The following is a 12,415-nucleotide window of genomic DNA, read 5'->3' on the forward strand; positions in this document are numbered from 1 at the left end:
TTCCACACTGATTTCTGGCATTCCACTCATTGTAGTTTACCCCCTGAACAAGCAGGTAGTACTGAGGAGGTGGGACGGCTGCAGAACGATTTAGACAGTTTAGGAGAGTGGTCCAGGAAATGGCTGATGAAATTCAAGGTGAGCAAATGCGAGGTCTTGCACTTTGGAAAAAAGAATATAGGCGTGGACTATTTTCTAAACGGTGAGAAAATTCATAAAGCCGAAGTGCAAAGGGATCTGGGAGTGCTGGTCCAGGATTCTTTAAAGGTTAACTTGCAGGTTGAGTCCGTGATTAAAAAAGTGAACGTAATGTTGTCATTTATCTCAAGAGGGTTGGAATATTAAAGCATCGATGTGCTTCTGAGACTTTATAAAGCTCTAGTTAGGCCCCATTTAGAATACTGTGTCCAATTTTGGGCCCCACACCTCAGGTAGGACAGACTGGCATTGGAGCGTGTCCAGCTGAGACTCTCACGGATGATCCCTGGAATGGTAGGCCTGACATACGATGAACGGCTGAGGATCCCAGGATTGTATTCATTAGAGTTTGGAAGGTTGAGGGGAGATCTAATCAGAACATACAAGATAATGTATGGCTTAGAAAGGCTGGACGCTGGAAGGTTGTTTCTGATAGGCAAGGAGACCAGGACCTGTGGGCACAGCCTTAGAATTAGAGGGGGTAAATTTAAAACGGAAATGAGGAGACATTTCTTCAGCCAGAGAGTGGTGGGCCTGTGGAATTCATTACCACGGAGCGCAGTGGAGGCCAGGACGTTAAATGTCTTCAAGGCAGAGATTGATAATTTCTTGAAGTCGCAAGGAATTATGGACTACGGGGAGAGTGCGGATAAGTGGAGTTGAAATGCCCATCAGCCGTGATTAAATGGCAGCGTGGACTCGATGGGCTGAATGGCCTTACTTCCACTCCTATGTCTTATGGTCTTATGACCTGTTTATGTCTACTCTCTTTTCTGTTGGCTAACTAACCATCTATCCATGTTAAGATGTTACCCCTACACCTTGAGCTCTCTATTTTGTGAGGCACCTTGTCAAATGCCTTTTGGAAATCCAAGTTAAGTAAATCCATTAGCTTCCTTTATCCATTCTTGTTGCATCTTGCCTGGAGGAATGTTGCTCCAGCAACACTCAGGAAGTTTGACACTATCCAAGACAAAGCAGTTCACTTTATTGGCATCATATCCACAAACATCCACACCCTCCATCACTGATGCACAGTAGCAGCGGTGTGTACCATCTACACGATGCACTGCAGAAATTCACCAAAGGTCCTCAGACAGCACCTTCCAAACCATGACCACTTCCATCGAGAAGGACAAGGGCAGAAGATACATGGGAACGCCACCCCCTGCAAGTTCCCCTCCACTCCACTCACCGTCCTGACTGGAAGTACATCACTGTTCCTTCAGTGTCCCTGGGTTAAAATCCTGGGACTTCCTCCCTGAAGTCATAGGGACGTACTTGCAGTGCGTGGATTGCAGTGGTTCAAGAAGGCAGTTCATCACCACCTTCTCGTGCAATTAGACGTGGGCAATAAATGTTGACCCAGCCAGTGACACTCTCATCACATGAATTTTTTTAAAATTTTCACTCATAGGAGATGGGTGCTTATTATTATTATTATTATTATTATTATTATTGTTATTATTATTTCTATTTATTGCCCTAGGTGCCCTTGAGAAGGTGCTGGTAAGTTGCCTTCTTGAACCACTGCAGTTCATGCGTGATGTGGAGGTGCCGATGTTGCACTGGGGTGAACCAGGTCAGAAGTCACATGTCACCAGATTATAGTCCAACAGGTTTATTCGAAATCACAAGATTTCGAAGTGCTGCCCCTTTGTCAGGTGAAGTGAAAAAAAAGCATACAGGTGCAGAATTTATAACTGGAGACATTAATAGGCAGAGCGATCAAAAGCTCATACAAATGATGTGAGTGGAGTGTCGAATAATAAATCTCTGCAGGTCGTCAAGTGTGTCAGACAATGTGAGCAAAGTGTCAACAGCTGAATAACAGCTGTCAAGGAGATAATGTATAAACTGATTAACAGGGAGATAATAACAGAAAAATTTAAAATAAGGTAGTGTTGGAGAGATGCACCAAATGGCGGAAATAACATGATATGTAGAAGAGTCGCATGCCAAGGATCTAAGCAAAATAACAAGTAATCCAAAACTGTATGAACTAATTGAGGTAGAGAGATCATAACAAATTATCAAGGTGATGGTGTCAAAACAGGACAGTAGGGAAGATTTTACAGATACAGAACAGTGTGGTGGGGTCACACGTCGCGCACCATGAACCCAAGATCACAGTTGAGGCCATCTTCACGGGTGTGGAACTTGGCTGTCAGTTTCTCCTCGGTGATTCTGCGTTGTTATCTCGAAGGCTGCCTTGGAGGATGCTTACCCGAAGATTGGAAGCTGAGGGTCCTTGGCCACTGAAGTGTTCCCTGAGTGGGAGGGAACGCCCCTGTCTGGCGATTGTTGCACGGTGTCCAATCATCCGTTGCTGTAGCATCTGTGAAATGTTGCCAATCTACCGTGCCTTAGGGCATCCTTGCCTGCAGTGTATGAGGTAGACAACGTTGGCCGAGCCACATGAGTGTGTGATGAGTACATAATGGGTGGTGTTACCATGTGTGGTGGTAGTATCTATGTCGATAATCTGATGTGTTGCAGAGTTTGCTGTGGCAGGGTTATGTGGTGTTGTGCTTGTCACCTGCCGACAGGGATACGCTCTGAAAACTTGTGATTTCAAATAAACCTGTTGGACGATAATCTGGTGTTGGGTAACTTCTGACTTTGTCCATCCCAGTCCAGCAGCAGCACCTCCACGCCATGGCCAAAACACTGACATTCTCTTTTTTTGGCTGCCACTTTTTTAAGAGATCTTTTTCTTCTGCAATTTCAACTACCTTTTCATTTGTCTTATGGTTTCTATATGGAATTTTTCCATTCTATTCTATAGGCACTATTTTAAAAAATGGAAAAGAAACAAAAGTAATTTCGTAATGGGATCGCTAAAGGATGGAAAAAGTAAAAATATTGTCAGTGATAGCGAGATTGCCGAAAAGCGAAGAATTGCTTGCTTCAGTACTTATCGAAGAGGTGAAGCAGCTGGACATGATATTGGAAAAGGAGATAAAATTGATACCCATTTAAAGTCAAAAGAGGAAAATTACTAAATAAACTAATAAAACTCCCGAAACACAAACAGAAATTGCTGGAGAAACTCAGCAGGTCTGGCAGCATCTGTGGAGAGTAAGCAGAGTTAACATTTTGAGTCCAGCGACCCTTCTTCAGAACTCCTGGTGTGGATGGATTGCATTTGTGCATTTTAAGTGTCCAGAGGAGAGATGGCAGAGAAGCAATTTTATGCCTTCTTTTTAAATTTCAGTAGATAAGAGTGTAGTGCCAGAGACCTGGCAGATAGTTAATGTACTGATATTTGTCTCACAAGGGGATAGAACATATCCAAGAAATTATAGACCGTTGATGACAACAAAAATAATAGAATGCCCAGAAAAGGCAAAAATAGAACCTCACCCCGCCATCTCCTCCTCTTCTTCATCCTTGTCATTTCCTCAACAAATGGCAGGTCTTGGTCCTTTGCTGAACCGGAGTGTAGTGCTGTGATGTTTCCTACAGATAGGGTGAGGAGGCAGTTCCCGAGTCTGCCCTGGTTGGAACAGGAATCAAAGCCCAAGCTGTTAGCACTAATGCGATCTACATGCTTGTTGTCTAGCAAGCTGAGCTGAGTTGAATGGTATAAATGCATCTTGAGGAATGGCTGCATACGTATATTTGGGAGATTGGAATAGAGGGTTTGTAGTTGGACGAGGAAGGGAAGAGGCTTGACTGGTTGGACTGAATGGGTTTTTTTGTGTAATATCTTCTCTGTAATTCTACCTACAGTTTCTTTTATGGAAAATTACCCATTAATTACATCATGACAAATTTTAAAATAGGCACAGAATGCCATTCGTTCAGTCTGCAATGCTGTCCTGGATGATTTTATGCAAAAAAATTGCGGATTCCTGGGAGTTTGGGTGTTTTTGGAGAGCGGTCCTTTTCACTAGATACGTGAAAATGTACTTGGCGAAAATCTAAGTTGTGATGCTCACTGCCTTTGATTTCACGGTGTTGTACAAATCTTTCTTTATGATAAGGAGGCAGAGGAACCATATCTGGCTAACAACATTTGCAAGTGGTTCAATTATACGTTTCAGTGCAATGTTTACAAATAGATCTAATAAGATTTGCCAAACACTTCTTTGTAGAGGAAGTGCCTTTTAAAACCAGCTGAAATTATAGAGTGAGTTTCAAGAGCAGCGGGGTTTTTGCTTAAAGCAATGTTTCTATCTCCATAACCCAATAATTACCATGACGGCTTGACAAGTTGTAGAAAGGTTTGTCCAGTGGCCATCATTATAAAGTTGTACAATTGGACTGTGTGTAATTACCTTCTTGCACTTCACATTGATACCAACATGTAGATAATACTGTATAATATTTCATAATGATTATTATAAGGCTGAAGTATTAGTGGTTTTTGCTGCACACTTTCCCCTTCATTAGTTGCAGGCAATTTTAGACACTTGTTAGAATTAGCAAACCTTATTTACAGCAGCCACAACTCTCATCTCCATAATGCATCCCATGCGCAAGAAGATGTCTCAAATCATCTTTTACATTGTGAAGATGAAACTGGATTGCATGCATGATGGAGAAAGGGAAACCTTGAGGATCAGAGGAAGCATTATGGCATAATTGAACAAAAAAGAGTTTGAGGAGAGTTTGAAAACAAAAGGAGGTGGCAAGGAGTGGTGTGATATCAGAGGAGCAGAGACTATGCAAGGGCTGTAGGTGGAGAAGATTGATAGTGCATGTTTAAATCAACGAGGACCAGGATCTTGGCAAGTTTGGTAGGAATCGCTGAAACTTTGAAGCAACATGGCTGATGGAAGTGTCAACGTCTTGTTTTCTGCATGGAGGTGGAGCTTAGCTGACAATTGGAGAAGTCTAGATTTAAGATGATGAAGCTATAGATTGTGATTTATATTACTGCTGAAACCACAATGTTGTGGTAGTGGAGAAAAGTGTTTTTTTCTAGGGAAGTAACTCAGTTTTAAGGTTAAACATTCACCAAGCTTTCAATTATCCTGACCTAGCTCAAGAGCCAAGAAGGTTAATGAAGCCATAGCAAGCAGGGGGTGCATAATTTTTGTTGAGATCTGAAAATAATTTTAGTTTTGCCAATTGGTAAACTGGTGGGGGGTGGAGACATTATCGCATTGAGTTCTTAATGTCAGCAGTAATTTGGAGAGTGTTAACAACAACGTTTCAGAGGATTAAAAGAGGCTCAGGAAGGAAAGCTAGTTGTTAACTCGTACATGAAGGCTGGTTTTGGGTTCCAGTGATTCATGGGTGAATACACTGGGATATATTGGAATTAATCACATACCAAAGGACAGGCGGTGAAATGATCCAGTTTCTAGTGGACGGGAAGAGATATAATGGAGTGATTGAGGATGCCAAGTAGGAGCAAGATAAGAAGGAAGAGGAAGACCATGAGTCACAGAATAGGTAACCAAAGGCATCAATCTCATTGTATCTAGCAGCTAGAAGAAGAAGAGACTTTGTATTCATTGTCGCACCTTTCATATCCTCAGGATATCCCAAAGCACTTTTCGGTTACCAGATGCATTGAAAAGTGTAGTATTCTATTTGTAAGCAAATGTCACCGTCAGTTTGTATGTTGTAGGGTCACATAAACTGCAGAGAGATAATTAACCAGTTAATGCATTGTGATTGTGTTAGTTGAGGGAAGAATGTTGGCCAGGATAACCCAAGTTATCAAAGTGTGGAGCTGGATGAACACAGCAGGCCGAGCAGCATCTTAGGAGCACAGAAGCTGACGGTTCGGGCCTAGACCCTTCATCAGAAAAGGGGATAGGGAGAGGGTTCAGAAATAAATAGGGACAGAGGGGGAAGCAGACTGAAGACGGATAGAGGAGAAGATAGGTGGAGAGGAGAATATAGGTGGGGAGGGGGTAGGTCAGTCCGGGGAGGACGGACAGGTCAAGGGGGCGGGATGAGGTTATTAGGTAGGAAATGGAGGTGCGGCTTGAGGTGGGAGGAGGGGATAGGTGAGATGAAGGACAGGTTAGGGAGGCGGGGACGAGCTGGGCTGGATTTGGGATGCAGTGTGGGGAGGGGAGATTGTGAAGCTTGAACTTCACAACCTTCAAAATCTCCCTCCCCCCACTGTATCCCAAATCCAGCCCAGCTCGTCCCCGCCTCCCTAACCTGTCCTTCCTCTCACCTATCCCCTCCTCCCACCTCAAGCCGCACCTCCATTCCCTACCTACTAACCTCATCCCACGTCCTTGACCTGTCCGTCCTCCCCGGACTGACCTACCCCCTCCCCATCTATATTCTCCTCTCCACCTATCTTCTCCTCGATCCGTCTTCAGTCTGCCTCCCCCTCTGTCCCTATTTATTTCTGAACCCTCTCCCCATCCCCTTTTCTGATGAAGGGTCTAGGCCCAAAATGTCAGCTTTTGTGCTCCTAAGATGCTGCTCGGCCTGCTGTGTTCATCCAGCTTCACACTTTCTTATCTCTGATTCTCCAGCATCTGCAGTTCCCATTGTCTCTAACCCAAGTTATCATGCTGTCTTAGTGAAAAATAATTAGAGTTGGGATCCACTGATCATTCTAATGTTGCTATTGTTAGTGTTGGTAAGGATTGAAATAGGTAATAGCAATTCCAAATCCTTATCCAGACCCTTACTACTGTTCCTTACTTGAGATTGAAGGCAGAGTAACCTGGTTGGTTAATAAGATAAATATTTTAATGGAAAAGGCCAGGGATTCATTGTATAGCGCTATTACAGGGTAAAGGCTCAGATATTTTATATATCAGTCTGTTCAGAGATGTTATGACCCCTCCGTGGAGCAGGTGGAACCTGAACCCAGGCCTTCTGGCTCAGAGGTAGGGACACTATCACCGTGCCACAGGAGCTCTGCCACTCGGTACAGATAAGGGGTTGGTTGGCCTGCATCTGCACTTCTCATTCTGTGTTTCTGAGAGCCGCATTTAACTGATTACCAGAACCTGTATGTAACCGACCTGGACTGATTCCCTTTCTGTTTCATAGTGTGGAATCTTGCACTGGTCCGAGGAGCAGGAAGAGAGGGAAGCGGTTGACCTTAATTGGGTGGGATGCCAAAATTTAGAATATGGATTGTAGGATGAATCTTTGCAACTAAGGTCTCCCTGCATAAACCGTATGTATCTTCCAGTTCCTAACTGCATATGAGAGGTGTGTAGCAGATTAGGTACTCGCAGGCCTTGGGACTGAGTAGCTGCTGCCCTGTCCTCTTTGGAGAGCATTTGTCTATCCTGTGCCCTGATTGATCAGGCTGCATGGTGGGCAGTCTTAAGTTGCACAGAGCATGGAGGGAGAATGGACTGCAAGTGGCACATGCTCAGGAGGTTGACCAGGGAAGAGTGCAAGGGCCAGAATGTTTAGCTGCAGGTGTCCCTGCCATGGGCCTCAGTGCTACTTCTGGCTTGCAGTGAATGCATGCCTGTTGAGATGTCCTTTGGTGTCAGGACCTCCAACTCCTTAAGGTTCTATTTGAGGAGTTAGCTTCCTGCCTGTTCCACCATGAGATTTGCTGAGTGACATGTATAAAAATAAGTCCCCAACTCATACACGTGCGGTTACTCAAGCTGAATGTGGACTCTGGAACTGAAGACTCCACCTGTAATGTGGCAGCAAATTGTGTCCACTCAGCATTTGCCCCCAACCAAGGAGGATTTTTTAATGAATATTTTGAAAGCTGCTGAAGACATTTCTGAATCCATTACTGTTGGTATTTTAATGTTACAAGAAAGTGATAGCATAAATAAAGCTGCCAAATTGAGAATGGAACCTTGCATACGGAAGGAAATTTTAGGCAGGCTGATAGCACTTACATTAACTAATACTGCTGTGCTTTCACAAACTGAATGCACACTGACTAATTGTTAACTAGCTGTCCACGTCTGGCATTCTGTATAGCACTTATCATTGGTTCCGGGTATGCTCAAAGTGGGATACATACCGAGAAACTGGAGAGTAGGACATGTTGTATCAATGCTTGGAAAGCTGCCTTTTATTCTTCTAGTACTGGCTTTAATTTTGCATGTTTCTTGTACGAATGATGATTTGTATTAAATCGGCACCTGTGAATGGTGCAGGAGGGAACTCTACATTCTGGTAGGACCTTGCACACTGAGGACGCCTTTTTGTTTTTTAAACTATTGAAGAGAAAGTTCCAGAACACATTTTCAAATTCGGATAAAGTTGTGATTTAGGATGAGATCAGTCTGTTGGATCTCATTGAGTATGATTTCCCTGATTAGGGTTGTTGATCTGGTCTAATCAAGGAGCCCTGGCTGACAGATATAAGCAGGAGGGTCAGGGGTTCTGCTCACTCCAGGAGCTGGCTTTGAGCTAGCTGGGTCAGTGTCATGTACTATGCACGTGTGAATAACAGGTGACTTAGTGATGGAATACTGGCCTTTGTGGAGTTATTTCAATTAGGATAGAATAGCTGCTGCGTAGAGTGTAGCTAGTTAAAGCTTTTGAAAGTTTAAGATCTGATTTTTTTTTGGGCCTCTGCCTGAACGAAGTACTTGGCAAAAACATTTTGAATCTCCTTACTTAGATCTAAACTAGTTAAATTAGGCAGTTTAGACTCCATGTTTAATTTTGGAATGAAACCAAAAGGGATATCTGGCCTTGGTTGCCATTGGTATGTGTTTTATAAATTTGATTGCAGTGCGCCGCCAGTGCTTGTAATTACATCATAGAATTATTTTCAATAGGAGCTATAATGCAGGAAGAGGCCGTTCAGTCAGTTTTGTCAGTGCCAGTTCTGTGGGAACCATTTGTCCCAATTCCATTTTTCTGCTCGTTCTCCAAACACTTTTTGTAATTGTCTCCCATTTTCAAATGCTGATCCAGTACCCCGCTTTGAAATTATAATCCAATCCACTGCTTTATTATTAACATACAGAAAGCATTTTATGTTTTAATGCTACAACCAGGTGAAAAGTGATGGATCGATTCCACTCTTCTGAACCTCCTTAGTTGGTCACAACAAATATTTTATATTTAACGCGCAACTTTCTCATCCTTTAAATAAAATATAAACACTATATCAGAATTAAGTTGAAATCCTTCAGTCATTATCGTTGTATCAGAGACCGCAACTGTAGAGAGACAGGCTTCCAGTCCTTTACAATCCATTTACTTCTCTTCTGTGCTACTCTGCCCAAAAGCAGTTTGCCTAAAATGCAGTTTATATGTATATTCCCCTGTCTGGCATCATTGCTTTTTCAAGATGGATGAAAATTACGTGTGAATTATCCAAATGTGTAAAATTTCAGAAAGGTCAATATCAAAACTAAGAGACAAAGGTTTCTTCGTGCCTGGCTGAGTTTCATAGATTGTTAATTTTGGTTCAGACTGTTTATCTTATGTTGGTTTCATGAGCTTCGTTTGGTCTTGTCAGGTGACTACAATAGGCCTTTTAAATCACTGTTTTCTCCATTGTTTTTGAAAACCCATCTTCATCTATGAAAGGCCTTGGGCATTAAAATTGGATCATAGAAATTGAAAATTACATATTTTAGCGCAATCACGACACTGCTACCTCTCTGTGTGAGCAAATTTGTTTCAGTTTGAACTTCACATTGCTAGTGAAATTTCTGAGGCCATCTCCACTTGTGTTTTACAATGGGTTCTGGGAAATCTTTGGTCTGCACTGTCTTGTAGGTGGAAATGAAAATAGCAGAAGATTTTTTTTTATAAAATGCTCCTGGATTTGAAGTTGCAATATCTACCCAGCACAGAACAACCAATTTGTTGTGGCTAAATTGATTTGTAATCCTGTCTTGGTCTTTAAATTGTTTCCACTGAGCTTTGCACTTCTCCTGGTACCAATGGGCAGCTGTTTAATACTGATGTTTAGTATTGCTGTGAAAGTAATTTTGGAAATGTGATTCATGACAGAATAGGTCCTGCAGCAGATAGATTACATTAACAAAGTGCTGCTGCTGCTTGTATCTACTCGTGTGAGGAGGTCTGCTGTCGTGGTGTGTCATCTGTCTTGCGCGAGCCTCGTGCATTCTCTGTAGCTTGTCTACAACTGCGTTGTGACATCTGTCATCTAACTAGGTCAACCCTTCTTTCCATTTCCCTTTAGGAGAGATCCCTGTAGCTTTTCAATTCTGATCAAGTGGCCAAAATACTGGCATTCTCTTTTCTGGGTGTCACTTTTCTTGAGAGGTTTTTTTTTGCTCTTGCAATTTCAACTACATCTTACTTTGTCCACTGCTAAAAATTATGTGCAGAGACCATATGTTTTAGTTCCACCTTGTTGAGATGTAGTTGCTGTACAGTAACATGTTCATGCAATGATTCACAGGCAGTGAAAGTAATAAATGCAATCTTTCCCCTGTGTTTATGTGGTTAAATGAACTGTTGGTGTGGTAATCAGCCATACAGACAAATGTTTATCTTTAATTCTTGATCTGAGTGAGCCGGTCTATTTGGAAAATTCCAGTTTCTCTGTGATCTTGGCCCTGAAAGAGGGTTCCCACTTCTGTTCACTATCCAGTGACTCCTGCTGCAAACTGCATGTTGGTCTAGTTGAAATACCCTCCAAATTTGAATAACGGGTTGGCATTCACTTTTTAAGCTCACGCATGAAGTTGCGCAAGGTGTCTCACGGGATGCTGGCATTTGTGCAATTGTAAGTGAGCAAGAGCTTGTGAAATATTTCAAGTCTTCTGCATGACATTTATTGCTTTCCCTTCACCAGCCATTCACTGTAAAAGCTACTCATTACAATAAATGTTATAATAGGCCAACCTTAAGTTACTTGGCTGTGACTTACCCACAGTTTCCAAGATCAAACTAATCAAATCAAATGTGGCAGTAATACCAAATTACTGACTGACTGGATTGATCTGGCTGCTGTGTCCAGCATTTTCTACCCCTCGTCCCATAGTGTAACAGATGGCTTCAAGGAATAAACACTATCAGAGCAATCTGTGTTCTCTAGTGGAGATAAAGTTATTCCACAGTCACAGTTGGCCCTGTTCTAATTACCTTGGAGACCCAAGTTATTCTCTGAGCAGAGACATTGAGGTCTGGCCAGCATCTTTTCCCACAGTCTAGGTAAGGAATAATAATCTCCAAAAACTGCTGACATATGGTGTGGATCCAGTATCCAGAGGCCCAAAATAATATGTTGTTCTCTCTGGACACCCCCGCAACCCCTGTTTCCTTTTAAAATATTTAAGCAGCCACTCTGCGCTACATTCCATTTGATCTAACAAAGCCTTTGCAACCCAGTCACCAAAACCAGTTCGTCACCAAGTTTAACTGAAAAAAAAACTGTAGATACTGTAAACCAGAAACAAAAACAGCAGTTGCCGGAAAAGCTCAGCAGGTCTGGCAGTATCTGTGAAGAGGAATCAGTTAACGTTTCTTGAGGAGGGGTCACTGGCTCTGAAGCATCAGCTCTGATTCCTCTTCACAGATACTGCCAGACCTGCTGAGCTTTTCCAGCAACTGCTGTTTTTGTTTCACCACCAAGCATGTTTATCATATTGTACTAAATCTGTAGGAAATGCCGTATTGTCTTAATGGTGCTCTAGTAAGATCAAAACAGCAAGATAAAAGTTGCAAATGCTGGATATTCACAATAGGTCAGCATCAGAGAAGACAAAATGACAGGGTTCTGTTTCAGGTCATTTTCAATTCCTTTGTCAGAATTGATTTGAATGATGCTTTTGATTTTATCAGATCTCAAAATATATGAAGTCAAGCTTTGATGATGAAATCAATTTTTTTATTGATTCAATTAATGTGCTATTTCTAGTTACCTCCAGCACTAGTGACAGACCTGTGACTATTACTTCTCCACCAGTGTTAAACAGCTTAAAATCCTCAATTATAGAATCCGTAGATGCTTTCTCTGGGTTTCACAATTGCATTCGTAAGGTGCTGTCAATCCAACTGCCAGAAATTGTTCCAAGTTAACCAAAAGCATGCTAAGTTAACCAAAAGTGACTCATATTTGCATTTTTGCTTCAGTGCTTCTTCCTCTTTGTGAACAGGCTCCTGCCTTCCACTTGGCACTTAAGCTTTTTATGTCTCCTTTCCTATGACAAGGCCAATATTGAGAATGTGAGGAATTACAGAGCTGGCGCACTCTGTGGTACAAGACATCGATGCAATATTCAACCTTTTGCTGTCCTGCTAATCTAAGCAAAATAAAATGGAGAAACAAAATATCTTTCAATGTTGATTCAAACGCTACTGTTCTTAAACT

At 42.2% G+C, this 12,415-nt stretch overlaps 1 protein-coding gene across 1 annotated transcript in view; it reads left to right on the forward strand.

The window, feature by feature from the left end:
• The window catches only part of bloc1s1 (biogenesis of lysosomal organelles complex-1, subunit 1), a 103,846-nt gene that overhangs the window by 12,794 nt on the left and 78,637 nt on the right, over positions 1–12,415 (forward strand). The gene's annotated exons all lie outside the window — the stretch shown is intronic.

The sequence above is a fragment of the Stegostoma tigrinum genome, chromosome X, assembly GCF_030684315.1.
Source record: "Stegostoma tigrinum isolate sSteTig4 chromosome X, sSteTig4.hap1, whole genome shotgun sequence".
Taxonomy (NCBI): domain Eukaryota; kingdom Metazoa; phylum Chordata; class Chondrichthyes; order Orectolobiformes; family Stegostomatidae; genus Stegostoma; species Stegostoma tigrinum.